The sequence below is a fragment of the Coffea arabica genome, chromosome 7e (assembly GCF_036785885.1).
Source record: "Coffea arabica cultivar ET-39 chromosome 7e, Coffea Arabica ET-39 HiFi, whole genome shotgun sequence".
In the NCBI taxonomy this organism is placed as follows: domain Eukaryota; kingdom Viridiplantae; phylum Streptophyta; class Magnoliopsida; order Gentianales; family Rubiaceae; genus Coffea; species Coffea arabica.
This window is the reverse complement of record NC_092323.1, coordinates 37,253,970-37,270,380: the sequence shown is the minus strand read 5'-3', so window position 1 is coordinate 37,270,380 and position 16,411 is coordinate 37,253,970. Positions and strand designations below refer to the sequence as shown.

The 16,411-nt window shown below is 34.8% G+C and overlaps 1 non-coding gene across 1 annotated transcript; it reads left to right on the top strand.

Moving 5' to 3' along the window:
• The first annotated feature begins 11,336 nt into the window (after positions 1–11,336).
• On the top strand, positions 11,337–11,443 carry LOC113702579 (small nucleolar RNA R71). The gene has a single exon (XR_003451216.1). It is a non-coding gene; the product is annotated as a small nucleolar RNA R71 (small nucleolar RNA).
• Positions 11,444–16,411: the final 4,968 nt, after the last annotated feature.

Sequence of the window (16,411 nt, the reverse complement as noted above, 5' to 3'; positions counted from 1 at the left end):
TTACTTACAATTCCTTGCATCGTACCACTCAACCTAATCCAATCCTCCCCACTACTTAGAGACATGTTAAAAACAAATAAATGAATAAAGTACATATGAAGTGGAAAAAAGATAAGGGTTAGATTATTATAAATAACTTAGATATAAGTCATATGTTGTAACACCCCAATCCATTCCAATAAGGGTATTGTAATCATTGTTACTAGGATTTTTCTTATCACCGTATAGCTTTGAGACTTAAATATTATGTTCATTCTTTCATACTTTTATAAAACAACAAAATGAAGAGAGAGAGAGAGAGAGAGGTGAAACAAGCAAGGAAAAAGTAGAGAGAGGAGAACTGAACTTTGAAAGGGTTTTTTCTACTTTATATATAGACCAAATCCTTCACTTTTATTACCTTTTGGGTTCTTGGGAGGCTAATCTAGCTTGACATCTATTCGTTCTATTACCTTTTTGCTTTTACAATATTAGTTAGAATGCTCTAACTATAAGATTATGTCCGTAAGTGTTGTATGCATGGTTTAAGAAGAAAATAACAGCAAATCATGGTAAAAGCTTTATTTTCTTTTTCTAAATGTATAAGAGAAACAGAAAATTTTATGTTGATTTGGAACAACTACTAAGCTTGGCAAGTAGTTGTTTTCCAACCAATAAAAAGGTTTCATGTGGATATAAGAGGGCCTCATTTCATTTCATTTAACTATGTGATTTAACAAGTGAAACCTTATATATCCAAGCGGAGTTTTTCTATTAGACCTAAATCAACTACTAGGCATGTGTAGTAGTTATTCTAAACCAACATAAAATTTTTTCAATTGTTTTTAAATTACCAAAATATCTTAACTGAGAGCTTATGAAATGTTTGGAGAATTATTGAGTACAGGTGGGATCAAGTGATCAACATTGACTACTTAGAGATAAATTTTTTTTAAGTGTGAGGTTTTGAAGCCAAAACTTTTTACTTACAATTCCTTCCACAGTACCACCCAACCCAACCCAATCCTCCTTCATTACTTAGAGACAAGTTAAAAACAAATAAATGAATAAAGTAGATATGAAGTGGAAAAAAGATGGGGGTTGGATTATTATAAATAACTTAGATATAAGTCATATTTTGTAACACCCCAATGTTAGACTAATTATGTATATATGAATGTACTACATAGTAGAAATCTAAATAAACTTATCTAACCATTGTTGTCAAGCACATGTTGATTCCTCCATGTCTTTTTAACTCTTTCTTGTATATTCTAACAAAACAAAAATATGTAGAAAAAGAAATTAGAGTAAGGAGTTTCTAGCCTATACCTAACCAAAGAGTGTGTGTTGATGGAATACCACAGGTTATTTATAGACTAGGTTAGGGAACCTTACTGACAAATACCAAAATCTCTAGGGTTTCCTTCCATCAAGAAAATCTTGCCATAATCCATAACCTTTGCTAACTAATTAAAAATTTGATTAGTTAACTGATTGAATAAGATATCAATTAGCAGAAAATACCAATCAATCATTAATAAATGGAAGATGTTAATTAATTATTGACAAAATGTCAATCAATTAATCAGGATATCAATCGCTTTAGAATCAAATCATGTGGCATACAATTGCCTCTAAAAGAGGCAAGTCTTACATTCTCCCACTTGATTTACATGGAATAGTCAGATAGCTTATGAGTGACTAGTAACTTAAAAATGGCCATAAGTCTTGTTTGTCACTCACCAAATTCAACAATTATGTAACAGTTGCTTAATCAGAAAATAATAATACATGAATCATGGCAGTTTTTCTCTCATGGCAAACACTTCCTTCCATGTATTACAATGTATTATACTTTCTAATCAAGTGCTTTAAAACCATTTTATGAATAACTTCATATAAGTTTTCAGGATCCAACTTAATGGATTACATGATCTTTACTTTATACATGAACAACAATGTGCACAAAATCATGTAAACATAAGTATCTCGGGTGTCTAGGCTGTGACGACCCCACCATACCCAGAGGCGTACCAAAGGGTTTAGCGGATCGCCTGCCTAACTCGCACCAGGACTCGATTCCAAAAACGATAAAATAAATTTCACGCTAAAAGAAAGTTCTATATACACTATTACATCTTCAAAAGTTATATAAACTATTACATCAAGCCATACATACCACTAGTACCAGAAAGTAAATCCTAGAAAAGTTACTAACTATAACCACCGCAACAAATATATACATCTTACTAGTTCACTTATAACAAGTACTAGGGCAACATCAGTTATTTTTTAAACCAAAAGTCTATACACTTTCCCGAGAGATCCCTGCATTGGCCCCTGCTAAGGAAAACAAATGGAATGGGGTAAGCTATATGCTTAGTGAATAATCAGGGGTAAAAAGGTAAAATCACATCCAAATAAACATGTAAACCAAGATATTTTATATCAATAGACAGAAATGTAACATCACAATGGTAGGATATGGGTGGCTTCAAAACCAGTTCATTTTCCTGAGTTTGAACGCCTGTTGACACTCCGTCAACCAAAATACGCATGGTCCGTAGACTCCACTTACTTTTCCCGTTCACGTTATCAACCCCCGCTGGCCAGTCAACAGCACACAGCAGCTCGAGCGAAACAAAATCACTTAGCTTTAATCAAAACTTTAACAAAGAACGAAATCCCAAGGTTAGCATGGAACTAACTTCGACCAAGTCCCGGTTGGCTCGAATAATCCGTCTACCCTTGGAATCGGGCTGGAACCAAGCCCTGAGATATCCAATCTCTCAATAGATGATATCTCTTAACAAAGTACATAAAAAAGTACTCACCCCAACAGCACACAACATAAGGGGTTCAACTCAAGTCATGTAATCACCCCAACAGCACACAGTAAAAGGGTGATACTCAACACAAGGCATGTATTCTCATATATTAAATCAAGAACAAAGGATGGGCTTAGGTCGAGTGAGATAAAGTACACCCTCGCCTAAGTACCCATTTAACATATTCAAGGTACTTTGACAATTTATCACATAAGCTAACCCAATTACTCACTCAAAATAGTTAGCACGCAAATCAAGACACTTTATATGAGTCTACCGACTCCGTCCGGTTCGTCACTGCCTGTGACAGAAGATTATACTCAACTATCAGTTAATCGACCATCACAATTGGAAATAAGGACTAAAGCAATAAAAGCGGTGAAAACGGCAAAGAAGTGCATGCGCGCGTGCGCGGAAATGAAAACGGTATAAAAATGGGTTACACGGTTTTGACCATAACTAGAGCTGTGGTTATCGGATCAAGGTGTACTAGGTAGCGTCTCGAAGCTAAAACAAAGGGTTACAACTTTCATGAAGATAACTCAACCCAGTTTTTAGTGGATCTAGGTCACATTTGTAGATTACAGAACCAAAACTCCAAAGGCTGATTTATACCTTTAGTGAAAATTTGGGCGGCATGCCCCTTGTGTTTACCTATTTTTTAGCCATTTATGACCTCATTATTTTCCTCAAATCAGCCCCAAAACATACACAAGTAATGTTACCAATATAGCCCTTCAATTAGGCTCCAACATCATCCCATTACAACACAAGTCAAATAAGGCAATCGGAAATCAGTTTTGAAGACAAAACTAGACAACAGATTTGACGTCCCTAAGCGTTTCGGTCACAACTGACGCTACACTTATCAGATTGGGGTGAAATTTATATTGTTTCGAAGCTAAGACAGAGAAATACAAGTCTCATGAATACATAAACAACTAGTTCATGCATTTTCAAGGTCCAATAATGCAATCTCAAAGAAGACAAAAAACTGTCCACAAAACAGGGCATTTGACAGTCAGGGATATTTCTATCATTTAACATGCTACAGTGCTCTGATTAAGCTGAAATTTTATAGACAACTATATAACACTATTTCCTACAACTTTCATGTTTTGAGCTAAGCCTAATTCGGCCTCCATCATGACTGAATGGAACCAGTCAGAACAGGGCAATCTAAAAACTCAAACCTGGAATTTAGTGAATTCAAAGTGTAAACTTCACATTTCTAGCTTGAACCACTACTACAACTTCCTATACAAGATTATATACACCATATACCATCTAAACAACAAGAAATATAGGTGAACAATTCAAAACCCTAACTCACTAATCCACAACCACAATCATCAAAATCACTTAAGTAGGTATCACAAGCCAAGAATACAAGTTGCTACATAATTTAAGCAAGATTAAGGGAAAGAAATAGGATGAGCAGCCATATTACCTCAATAAAATGCTTGCAAGAGATATCCTTCACCTCTCCTTGAAAAATTTTAGCTCCCCAAGCTTCCTAAGCCCCAATTTAGAAGTTAATCGGTTTAGATTTCTTGATTTCTCACTCAAACAAGCTAAGCACAACATGAAAATGGAGTTTTCTTTCTCTTGTTTTCTCCCTCAAAGCTCACGGCTGGAATGGCTGAAATGAAGAGCAATTTAAGTGATTTTTGGTGATAAATATGGAAGAAATTGGTTGGTCAACAACCTTAGGATGATCGCCACTTGTCTCCATGAGATGAACTTTCAAATTTTTTCTTTTTCCCTTGTTTTTCTAGTCAATAATTTCTGCCATCAAGAGCTGAGTAAGGGACTGATATTTTGCACTAATATCAATGATGTTTTATGGTAGGAAAGTGGTGGCCAAGTGGTGTGTTCAATCGGTAGTGAACGATACCCGTCGGCTCAAGCCAATTTTTCTTAAATCGCGTATACTAGGGTTTTAACTTATAATTCACTAACTTATTATTATCACTTCTCATCACACACTTAATATCATCTAAAACTCACTCTTAATTACTAAATTTAATCCATACTCCGTACCGAATAGTCACACTACGAAAGGGCGTAAAAATCTTAGTTTACCCTAACGATGAATGAAAAGGGAAAACTCTTAATTCTATTCTTTATTCCAACCATTGGGGATGTAAATGAGTAGTATAGCTATTATAAGGTAATGGATTCCAAATAAAAGGAAATTTTAAGAAAAATATGAGGGAGTTTACAACTTCATCGATTAACATTAGGGTTTCGATTAAAATATGAGAGATTTAAGAAAACCTGTTAGTCACAAGTAAAATTAGGGTTTTGAGTACAAGTAGGGTTTCTAGTCTTTAAAACAAAACAATGTTTTAAAATAAAAATAAAATAAAGAAACCGTAATATTCTCTTTGAGACTAAACAAAACATTCTCCTAAAAGTCGGGGTATCACATAGCAATAACAAAAGTTTGAGAATAATAGCAAAATGCTAAATGAACTAATGAGTTCCATATGAGTTATTTGATCATTAACAACTCAGCTGGCAACCTTGTGACGACTCCACCTCCTCCTAGGGCATACCCAAGGGTTTCGCGGACCGCCTGCCCAATTCTTGCCAGGACTCACTACATTCACTACGTCAAATTCTCAAAATAACCATTCAAGCCTCCATATGAGCACTGGAGTTCTACAATTCAACTAATAATTCAAGCTTAATTACAAACCAAAAGTGAAACATAAGATACACCACCAAATATCAATATACAATCTGTCTGTAAAAAATACATATGCAAGAGGATCATTACGCGCTAGTTCAAGCTTATCTGCTTCGGATGTCCACTCCTACAAGGAAAACAAATCTAAGGTGGGGTGAGCTATTGCCCAGTGAGGTTCCCCAAGCAAAACACCAGTCAAAGCACAAAAATATTGCATTTAACAATTTCACACACTTTGCATAGTAGTAAACAATCTCAAGGCATTCAAGAAGTAATTATTCAATCATTTAAAAGATACGAGCTCACTTGGAGCCATTCATTCATTTAGTTATTCAATCTCCATCCATTTCTTCCTTATGACTTCCGATATTTGAAAACACTTTTGAAAACAAAACCTCCGGCAACAAAACCCCCGGCATTGATCTTTTCATTCGGTCATTCAGTGATTTATTCATTACATTTCATTCACTGGCCAGTACTTCACTTGAATTCATGATCATACTCGAGTATACCAAAACAATGGCCCAGAATTACCAACCTACCCGACCGAGTCCGCTTTTGGCTCGAATAGGCTAGCGACGAAAGGCAAGGGCCCAATTCAGCCAATGGCTTACATTTATGCACAAGTAACATTCAATCATGTAATCGTTGAAAATTCATATTCACTTAGGTCGAGTGCGGTAAAGTACACACTCATCTATGAATAGTAAAGTAATCTTTGAAATACATTTAACAGTCAAACACGTAAATAACCACACAATCAAGGCATTCAATTCACAAACACAAGGAGCACTCACCACTTGACCTCAATGTTTCCACTTCAAACCCTGATTCATCTTCTCAAGTCCTGTGGTCATATAAGCTATCAAGAGTCTATCCATTTAAAGCCCAGATAAATGAAAAAATATGAGTTCGAAGCTTCACTTAACAAATACAGAAAATTGCAGGTTTAACCCTGATATAGCTTTCGAAAGGGCCACGATTTCTTGTTCAAATCAAGTTCAAATCAAGGGAAAACCACATGTATGATTGGTCCATGTTTCAAGTATAATATGGAGCAAGAACATGTCGATTATAGCCAAGAATTTTGAAGGCAACGGGACAAGATTTTCAAGGCACAAAACTAGAAATTTCGAGCAAGAAAAACATGTTGGAAAAAACTCATTTTTCTTCTCTTGTCCTCTTTGTTTTGACTCAAATCCAACATACATGTGAAGATTTAGGTTTAACAAAGTATCTTGAGCAAATCCTTGCCAAAATCACCACAAAATTCTGGAAATCAAATCGGGAAAATGGCCCTTTTCTAGCCGTCCCACTCTCATATAAATTACAACAAGTTTTCTCCAAATTTTCCAACAAAACTTCTAAATTTCAACCTTATTTTCTTGGTAAAACCACTATCAATCAAGATATCATGTCATGACATATATGAACTATCTTCTTAGAAAACAAACCCATCAAAATTTCACATATTCAAAACTCAAAACTAAACTAACTAGATTATGCACCAAAGCTGGAAATTACAACATAACCTTGACAAACCATGAAATCTTCCATAAAAGTCATGCCTTTTACCTTGTAGAGTATCATCCATCAAGTAGATGCAAAGACAAGTGAAGAAAGATACGGTTGCTATCAAGTTTACCTCTTAAATCCCACAAAACAAAGCTGGAAATTCACAACATAACCTGAAAATCATGAAATCCACCATACAAGTCCTTCCTTTAGCTTCTATAATATCATATATCAAATAAACTCAAAGATAAGGGAAGATTTCTAGTAAAGTTCATCTCTTTACCTCCAAAACCTTAGATGGACAGCCAAGCAAGAAGTACTCAAGGGTTTCTTCCTCCAAAACTTCTCCAATAGCTTCCTCCGAAGCTTGATTCAAGGTTTGTTGAAGTAGACTAGGGTTTTCTCTTGTTTTCTCTCACTAATCAAGCAAGAAATCAAGGCTCGAATTTGGAGAATCACCTTAATCTTATACTTGTAACTCAAGATATAGCCAAAATATTACGATATGTCAAAGCTGTGAAACTCTTTTGCTTTGAATCTCTTCATATGTTACAGAACCTACAATACAACACAAATTTGCATATTAACCCACTTGCATATTTTGGTTAAAAAAACACCATTTGTATGAAAAGTAGCTTATAAAGGAATTCAAATCTTCCATTTTAACTTAAAACACACCAAAACTAAACCTTAAACCTAACTAAAAATAGGTAAAATAAAAACTAATCAAACTCCCCCATACTTGAACTATTGTTTGTCCTCAAGCAATTAAGAATTACAAACCAACACAATAGTTCAAATATATCCCTTTGTGCTCATGTATCTTTCAAATTCATTTTCTCAATAACAAGATAAACCACTATTATATAATCATTCATTTCACTACAAATACTCATTATATCAAGTAAAGGAGAGATAATTATATCAAGAATTAAGACTTGTTCAACTCATTTCCTCCCCTCAACTCAATTTCACTTTTAAGCAACTCATATGGTCAAGTCAAAGTATACAACTTCCATGATCATCTTTATTATTTAAAAGAGGGATTTATTTAATACATAACAAATAGTTTCCTCAAGTAGTGAAGATGTTTTTGGATGTGAAAATCGACATTGGTAGATGAAAACCCCCGGTAACTCAATTTCATCACTAACTAGAGTTGCTTTGCATACTCATAATTCAATAGCCATTTTACGCGAAAGTCAACATTTGTAAATGAAAACTCCCGATTACTAAGTTTCAAGAATCATTGGAGTAAACATTTATTTATTTCTTTTTCTTTTTCTCTCTTTTTCTCTTTTTTTCTCTTTTTTTTTAAGAACTTCCCTCGTATAAAATGATCATAGAAAAAGTAGTGCAAATATTGACCATATTCATCATTCAAAATGTGAAATTCAATCAAGATAGGAAACTTATCAAGCATGCAAAATTCAAAACATAATTACTTCTACTTTACAAGATATACTTCCTTTATAATAAAAATTATAGTCATATAATAGCTATTTCCAAGTAAAATAAGAAATGAGATTCTTAAGATACACCAATTGTACTTCAAAGGAATATTTGACTGGTCATGGAACTTTTTTGAAAATTGGAAAAATTTTGAAAAATTTTGAACCATTTTTCTCTCAAATCGCCACAATTTAAAATATGTAATAAACCTTCCCCCACACTTAAAGTGCACATTATCCTCAATGTGTGAAAAGAAAAAACAAGAGTAAAAGAAATACTCCCTCCATGGTGAAATTGCCTCTTGCTTGCAATCTTTTATGACTTCATCTTTCTTGAATTTCAACCATTCCCAACATAAATGAAAGTCAAAGAGTGCAAAAATTCCATATAATAATCATTAGTGATAGAAATCTATAATGCAAAATGGCAAACAAAATAATTAACATTTAAATGATGCAAAAGCCACAAACTTGGAGTGTGTAGTTTAAGAAAGGAAAAAGGAAGAACAAAAATTTTTTTTTAAAGAAGAACCCTTCAGGATCCGCTAGGTAGCCTCGCGGACCTCTATGTTTCTGCAATTAAAATGCAGAAAACTGCACTTTTACACTGTTCCATTCATTTCCAACTTCTGCAGAAACATGATTCCGATCATTTTTTCATGAAATGTAATGCCTCAAACAAGTTTCAAATAATCTAAACATGCAATCTAACCCTTCAAAACGAATAAAAAATATTTAAAATGCAAAATGAGGGGTTGAGTTTTTCATATTTCTTGTTCCTCACCAACCTTCAAAAAGTGACTTTTGCCTTAACTTTTGAAACCTACAAAAGAAATATAACAAACACAACTTAATGCATCTAATAAGCATGAAAACAAACTAAGACAAAAGAAATAACTTAAAACATTGGGTTGTCTCCCAATTAGCGTTTTTGTTTATAGTCATTGGCTCGACTCAAACATGTTTCTTCTTGAACTTCATATTGGAGGGGAAAAGGAACTAGTTCTTTCCTAAGGGTTAAAACCTCTCTTTGAATTCACCATATTTTAATCTTGCCCTTTCTTCAAATCATCGGCATCATCAAACAAAGAAGAGTTAGCATGATCATAATATGTATGAGAATTTCTTGAGTAACATTTTAAACAATCCCAAAGTCTAATTGATTTTTTGCCTTTATCCACTTGAACTTTAGGATTAAGGATCTCTTTTTCTTTATTCTTCATATTAGGCATGTTATAAGCAGGAGAATCAAGAGTTTCAATATTATAACCTTTTTTATACAACTCTTGTATAACATTAACCTTTTTTGGCTTAAAAGCTTTTCCATGCCATATATCAAGATCCTTACTTTCATTAAGATTAAATGTTAACTTTTCACCATTAACTCTAAAGGTCAATTTACCTTCTTGAACATCAATTAGAGTTTTGGTGGTGGCTAAGAATGGTCTACTTAAAATAATAGGTAAATGCATGTCTTCTTTCATATCAAGTACAATAAAGTCAACCGGTATAAATAATGATTTCACCTTAATGATGACATTTTCAATTATACCAACCGGATGCTTTATGGATCTATCGGCCAATTGAAGAGTAACATTTGTATCCTTCATTTCTCTCAAATCAAGCTTTCTTGCAATGGAGAGTGGTATCAATGATACACTTTCACCTAAATCACATAAAGCATTAGTGAAATTCAAATGTCCAATAGTACAAGGTATAGTGAAGCTCCCCAGATCTTTAAACTTAGTTGGAAGTTTGTTTTGAACATATGCCAAACATTTCTCCATTTATGCTATTGTCTCATGATCTTTAGTTTTTCTCTTTCTTGACATAATATCCTTTAAAAAATGAGCATAAGAGGGAATTTGTAAGATAGCATCAACAAAAAGAATATTAATTCTAATTTGCTTAAACATTTGAGCAAATTTCTCAAATTCCTTCTCCTTGTTGCTTTGCTTCAACCTATTGGGAAAAGGAACGGCGTTAGTAGCATTTTTATGAGAAATATGAGAAGAAGGTATATGAAACTTATTTGGAACATGATCCTTTTTACCTTTTTGTTCATTTTTACCCCTAATTTCATCATTTTTCCATTTTTACCAAGTTGATTATCCTCTAATTGTTTACCACTATTAAGAGTGATTGCATTCACATGTTCTCTAGGATTCACCTTAATTTTACTTGAAAATTTGTCCGGTTGCCTCAAATTAGTGGAATTAGCAATAGTACCTAATTGGCCTTGCACATCCCTAATCATGGTCATCATATTGTTCATGCTTGTTTTTGTTTCATGAACATGATTTTCAAATTTAATCTCCAAAGTTGAAAAATGTGACTCAAGTGGCCTTTTTGAAAATCGGGTTGATAGGTTTTTGTGCATTTGATTGGACTCTCCACCCTAAATTTGGATGATTCTTCCAACTGGGGTTATAAGTGTTTGAAAAAGGTTATTTTGAGGTGGCCGATTATAGTTGTTAACATTATGAACTTATTCCATATGAAAACAATTAGAACTATTATGATTACCATCACATGTTGAACAACAAGCAACACTTATATGAGAATTCGAACCATTTCCCCCTTGTTTACTTAGCAACTTCTCAACATTATCCATATAGAGTTAAACATATTTCTAATTTAGCATTTAAAAAGTTGAGAGTCTCGATTTGATACATACTTGCCGCTCTTCTTGAGTTACCTCTTTCATTTGCCCATTGATAGTTGTTAGAGGTCATTTCCTCTATCAAAACTTGAGCATTCTCGATTGATTTTCCCATTAAAACTCCACCGGTGGCAGCATGTATGTTGATTTTGGTTGGATGGTTGAGGCCATTATAGAAAGTTTGAACAACCAACCAATCGGGGAGACCATGATGAGGACATTTTCTTTGAAGATCTTTAAATCTCTCCCAAGTATCATATAACGACTCATTTTCATGTTGAGTGAAACCTGTTATATCCATGCGAAATTTATCCATTTTTCCAAGAGAAAAATATTTATTTAAGAATGCTTTTGTCAACTCACCCTAAGAAGTGAAAGTATTAGGTGAATAAGAATTAATCCATACTTTCGCTTTATCACAAAGAGAAAAAGGAAATAACCTTAACTTAATTGCATCATCACTTACTCCATTTATTTTGATTGTACCACATAAATCCATGAAGTTAGTTAGATGATTGTTAGGATCCTCCATTGCATTTCCTCCAAATTGACTTTGTTGAACCATTTGAATTATTGAGGGCTTGAATTCGTCTTGCAATGTTAGTTTGTGCTCCCGATTCATTTAGTAAGGTATAATCCCTCAAAGGTCTTGGCTTTTGTTCTTCCATTTCGACAGAAATTTCACCTATATTCTCCACCTCAATTTGCTATTGTTGGGCGTGTCTTCTTTCTCTTCTTGCCATGTTTACTTTTTGAAGGCAAATAATGCTTTTGGTGATGATACGAATCTCGTTGGTGAAGAAGATTCGCGACCCAAGATCACTTGTTGGATTTGACTTTGGACGCAAGAAACGATAGCAGTGGAAACCCTACGACCCCTTTAATCCCCGTGACTACGAACCTGTTGATACTATCTCAAATCGTAATCAAACGAATTAGCAAACCTCAGGCAAGTGTAGAAGGCGCCACAATTCAAGTGCGATTCTTGAATTGATAAGTCAACAAGAACACTAGAGTATGACTCTAAGTTGTTCAAGGGATGCTCGAAAGCTATAGAGAAAATTATCTCACTAGGTTTTTTTATGATAAAAACGTCTACCATTTTATTGATGTAATGTGGTGTCTTATATAGGTTACAAGTAAAAACCTAATCTAGTAAGAAAATGAACTAAAGGTGCGGCTGATATGGCCTTAATAAGTGACGGAAACGGAAATGGAAGCTACGGGCTCAACCCTCGACGGTTAGGGCCTTATGCAGGCTTTCCTTCCTAGGCAGCCCACCTTAACACATAATGATAAACAAAATAGCAATCCTACCCTTGGCGATTCTATGTGCAACATGCACTTAGCCAATTATTCAAGCTAATCAAACTAATGTGGGAATAAATGAACTACTAAAATGGAAAACTAGGGTTTGGCAAAACCCTATAATTCGTGTATAGCTCCAATGCTCAATACCGGGCCTCGATCACCTTCACTAGGGTGTATGAATCCCTCAAAGGACTTGTGTATGGCCTGAACAAGTACATTGAGTTGCCACGAAGTCTTTTTACACGAGCCCTAGTAATGGATCCGCTTGGAGCTTGCACGCGATCCTCAGCGCCTCAATCACTCGAGCCGTTGTCGGCGTGCCCACGTACTATGATGCTATCAGGTGAAGAACTTAGTACTAGAAATAACCAAAATGAAGAACCAGAAGATGAAAATTATAAGATTAGCAAAATAAAGATAAAGTAACTGTGACGACCCAACTTCTCCTTAGGACGAACCCTAGGGTTTCGGCGGGCCGCCTGCCTAGCACTCGTCAGGGCTCAATACGAGTCAAATTTAAACTTAAAGGTAAACAATCAGTAGTAAAAGTCAATATAAAGAAAAGTTGCTTCCTTAAATAATCATTCAAGTCTTACATCACAAAATTTCCAAAAGGTACATCAAATTTTTTCAAAAATACAACCATCCAAAGTTGACTAAACCATTTACATCCAAATTCTAATCAAAAGGTAATCAAGTCAGTTTCTCCAAAATCTTTCCATTCCAAGCTCCTGTTAAGGAAAACAAACTACGGGGGTGAGTGAACGCTCAGTGAGGTCTAGAGAAAGCATGCAAACAAATAAGTTCAAGTAACAATAACACTTGTACAAGAATTATATCTAGAAAGTTCATGTAATTTACAAATAACAGTAACACACAATCAATAAGGATACGGAAGCTCTCAGGAGCTAAATTCCCATTGCTTTGCTAAGGCTTGATCCAATATCTCCACGTGGTGACACTCCGTCAACTGGGTAGGTAGCAAGTCCGTAGAAACCTCGCTTACTTCCTCCATCCATCATTTCACCCTCTCGGATCCGTAACCAAACACTCACTGGAAGGGCAATATTATTCGAGTATGCCAAGCAAGACCTCAAAAGGTCAATCTTATAATTTTCTCATGGTTCACCAGGCTTCTCTACTAAACCCATGCCGGCTCGAATCGCAAGGTTAGCTAATGAGTTTTGGACGTCCCCAGATGTACAAGTACAATTTGCCAAGTTCACGTAATTCAATTATCAAGTCACGTTCACGCAAGTCAATTGTCTAGTCACGTAAAAGAGAATGAGTGCGATAAAATACACACTCGTCTCGACAAGTCAAAATCACTTAATTAACAAGAAACAATTCAAGTATTTAGCAACAATTCATGCACTTGACACTCACCAATTCAAAAACAAGTGAGTAAATAAAGCCCTTTAGTTGTCTGCATCAGGATTCCTTTCAAAACCCTCTTAAGCAACTGAAGAAATAGCGACTAATCATCACTCACATATACTCTAGACCGCTTAATATTCAAGGAAGAAAATGCACCTGTTTAAAACTTAAACAATGCCTTAAAAGAGTTTTAATTCATCAAAAATCGAGATTCAAAAATGAGGATTTAAAATCACAAGGAAAACTTGTATCATCCATGAAATCAAGTTTAAAACGGACTATCAATCTCAAAAAGAAATTGGGAGTTCTTAATAGTTCATTTCATGTGAAACCAGCAAATTTTAGCTTTACGCGACAATACTGGGAAAATCATATCTCAAGTTTGGCAAGTTCAAAAATGGGAAACTTTATACCGTTGGAAACTAGATTCAAAGTATTAAAACTTTCCCGGAGACACTTTTCCCAGATTCCAACCAGAAATCATTCGAATTTCAACTCAAAGTTACTGTTTCATGAAGACAAGGCAGAACCAGTTCATGTTTTTCAGCAAAGTTTGAAAATTTGGCAAAATTCACAAGTAGTGTGAGGACTTGCAAATTCCTTATATATTTCTTGAAAATTATCTTTTATTTGGAAATTATTTGAAAATACTATTCTATACCATCTTACTACTCAATCACCCTAGAAAAAGTGCCAATGATCATAGGAAATTAGGGTTTTCCTTTCCGATTTCAATTCGAAGTGAAATAGGGTTTTTCGTGTACCCGTAGTGTAATTATCCGGTATGGAGTAAGGATCAAATTTGGTGCTTAAGAGTGACTTTTAGGTGAGAAATAATATGTGATTAGAAGCTATGATATAAAGTTAGTGAATAGGAAGTAAAAACCCTAGTACGTGTAATTTAAGGAAAACGGTTAGAACTGACGTGTACCGTTCGTTACCAAGTGAGTGCACCGATTAAACCCTACTTTATTTCTTTAATCTCCTCATTTTATTGACTAATTAACCCTCAAAATATCTTATACATGAGTCACCATGGTGGGCCAAAGGAAGAAGGAAGAAAACTCTAGAAAGGACACATGTCAAGCTCTTATTGGAAGGAGCTTTGACTAATTTGTATCAACCATCATAAAACAAGAATTTAACCAAATCTTCTCCATTTCTTCACCACCTTGGCTGAAAATAGAGAGAGAAAAAGGGGAGAGAAACTTCATCTTCATCAACTAAATTTCTTGCCTAATCTTAAACTCCAACCATAAATCTTGTGAATCACTTCACCAAAACTACTCTTTAGGGAAGATTAGAGCTTTGTATGACAAGATTTTGAAGGAAAGATTGTGGTCTTCTCCTACAAGCATCCTAGGAAGGTATCATGGCTTTTCACCCTTTTCTTTTTCCCAATTTTGGTTAAATATGGCTAGAAGCTTTTAATTTTGAGTTACAACGGTTAATTAGTGAGTTTTGTTGGAGTTGGGGGGATGATTAGCTAGGGTTTCATTTTAAGCTTTGATTATGATCATATATCCTTTAATTGATGTTATGAAGTTGCTAGTTGGAGGTTTTGATGATTTAAACCTAACAAACATGAAATTCTAGCAACAAAGTTCTAATTCCAGGTTTAAATTCTCACAAAACACCATTCTGCCCGTTTTGTTTCATCATGATAGAGGCTGAATTAGACTTCGTATAAAACATGAAAGTTTTATAGAATGATGATTTATAGGTGCCTACAAAATTTCAGCTCAATCGGAGTAACGTAGCCTATGAAAAGACCGAAATACCCCTGCTGCCCTGTTTCTGTCCGAAAATGAAAATCAGCCTCTGTAAGTGGTTAGTTTGACCAGGAATATTACCGAATTGGTTGATGATGTCTTCTTAAGCATTATAGCCTTATATCTTAGCTTTCAAATGGCTTTGGAATTACCTGAATTGGAGTTGTGTGTGCTGAGATATGAGTGAATAAAGCAGGAAAGCTAGTTGATTTCTGCAGTGAATTTCAAACTGGAAAATCTAGAGTTGTTTTGGTAAATTTGACCTAGTTAGGGTGAGAACTGGACTGAATGGTCTTCATGAAAGTTGTAGGGCTTTGTATTAGCTTTTCAACGCCTCCAACAACGCCTAACACGGACTTTGGTAGCCTGCGATATGGCCATTTAAAGGTAGTACAGTTAATTAGCCGATTAGTTGGAACTTGGTTCTGGGAATTGGGAATTTGACTAGGTTACACTGGAATTTGGACTAAGTGGTCTTCATCAAAATTGTAGCCCTCTGTCTTAGTTTCGAAACGGTATAAAGTACATCCCAATCCGATAAGCGTAGCTTCGAATGTGTCCGTTACGTAAAACCCGTCAAATCTGTCTTTTACTAAAACTCATTTCCGCACATGTTGTTAACTTGATTTTGTACTCATATGACTTTGAGCCTATTGAATGACTATTGTGATGAATTTATATTATGTATAACTTTGGGATTGGCTGAGGAAAATAATGAAGCCATAAATGGCTGAAAAATTAGGTAAACACTAAGGGCGTGCTGCCCAAATTTATGCTCGAGAACTAGAGAACTATACTTGCAACTTGAGTAAGGGTTA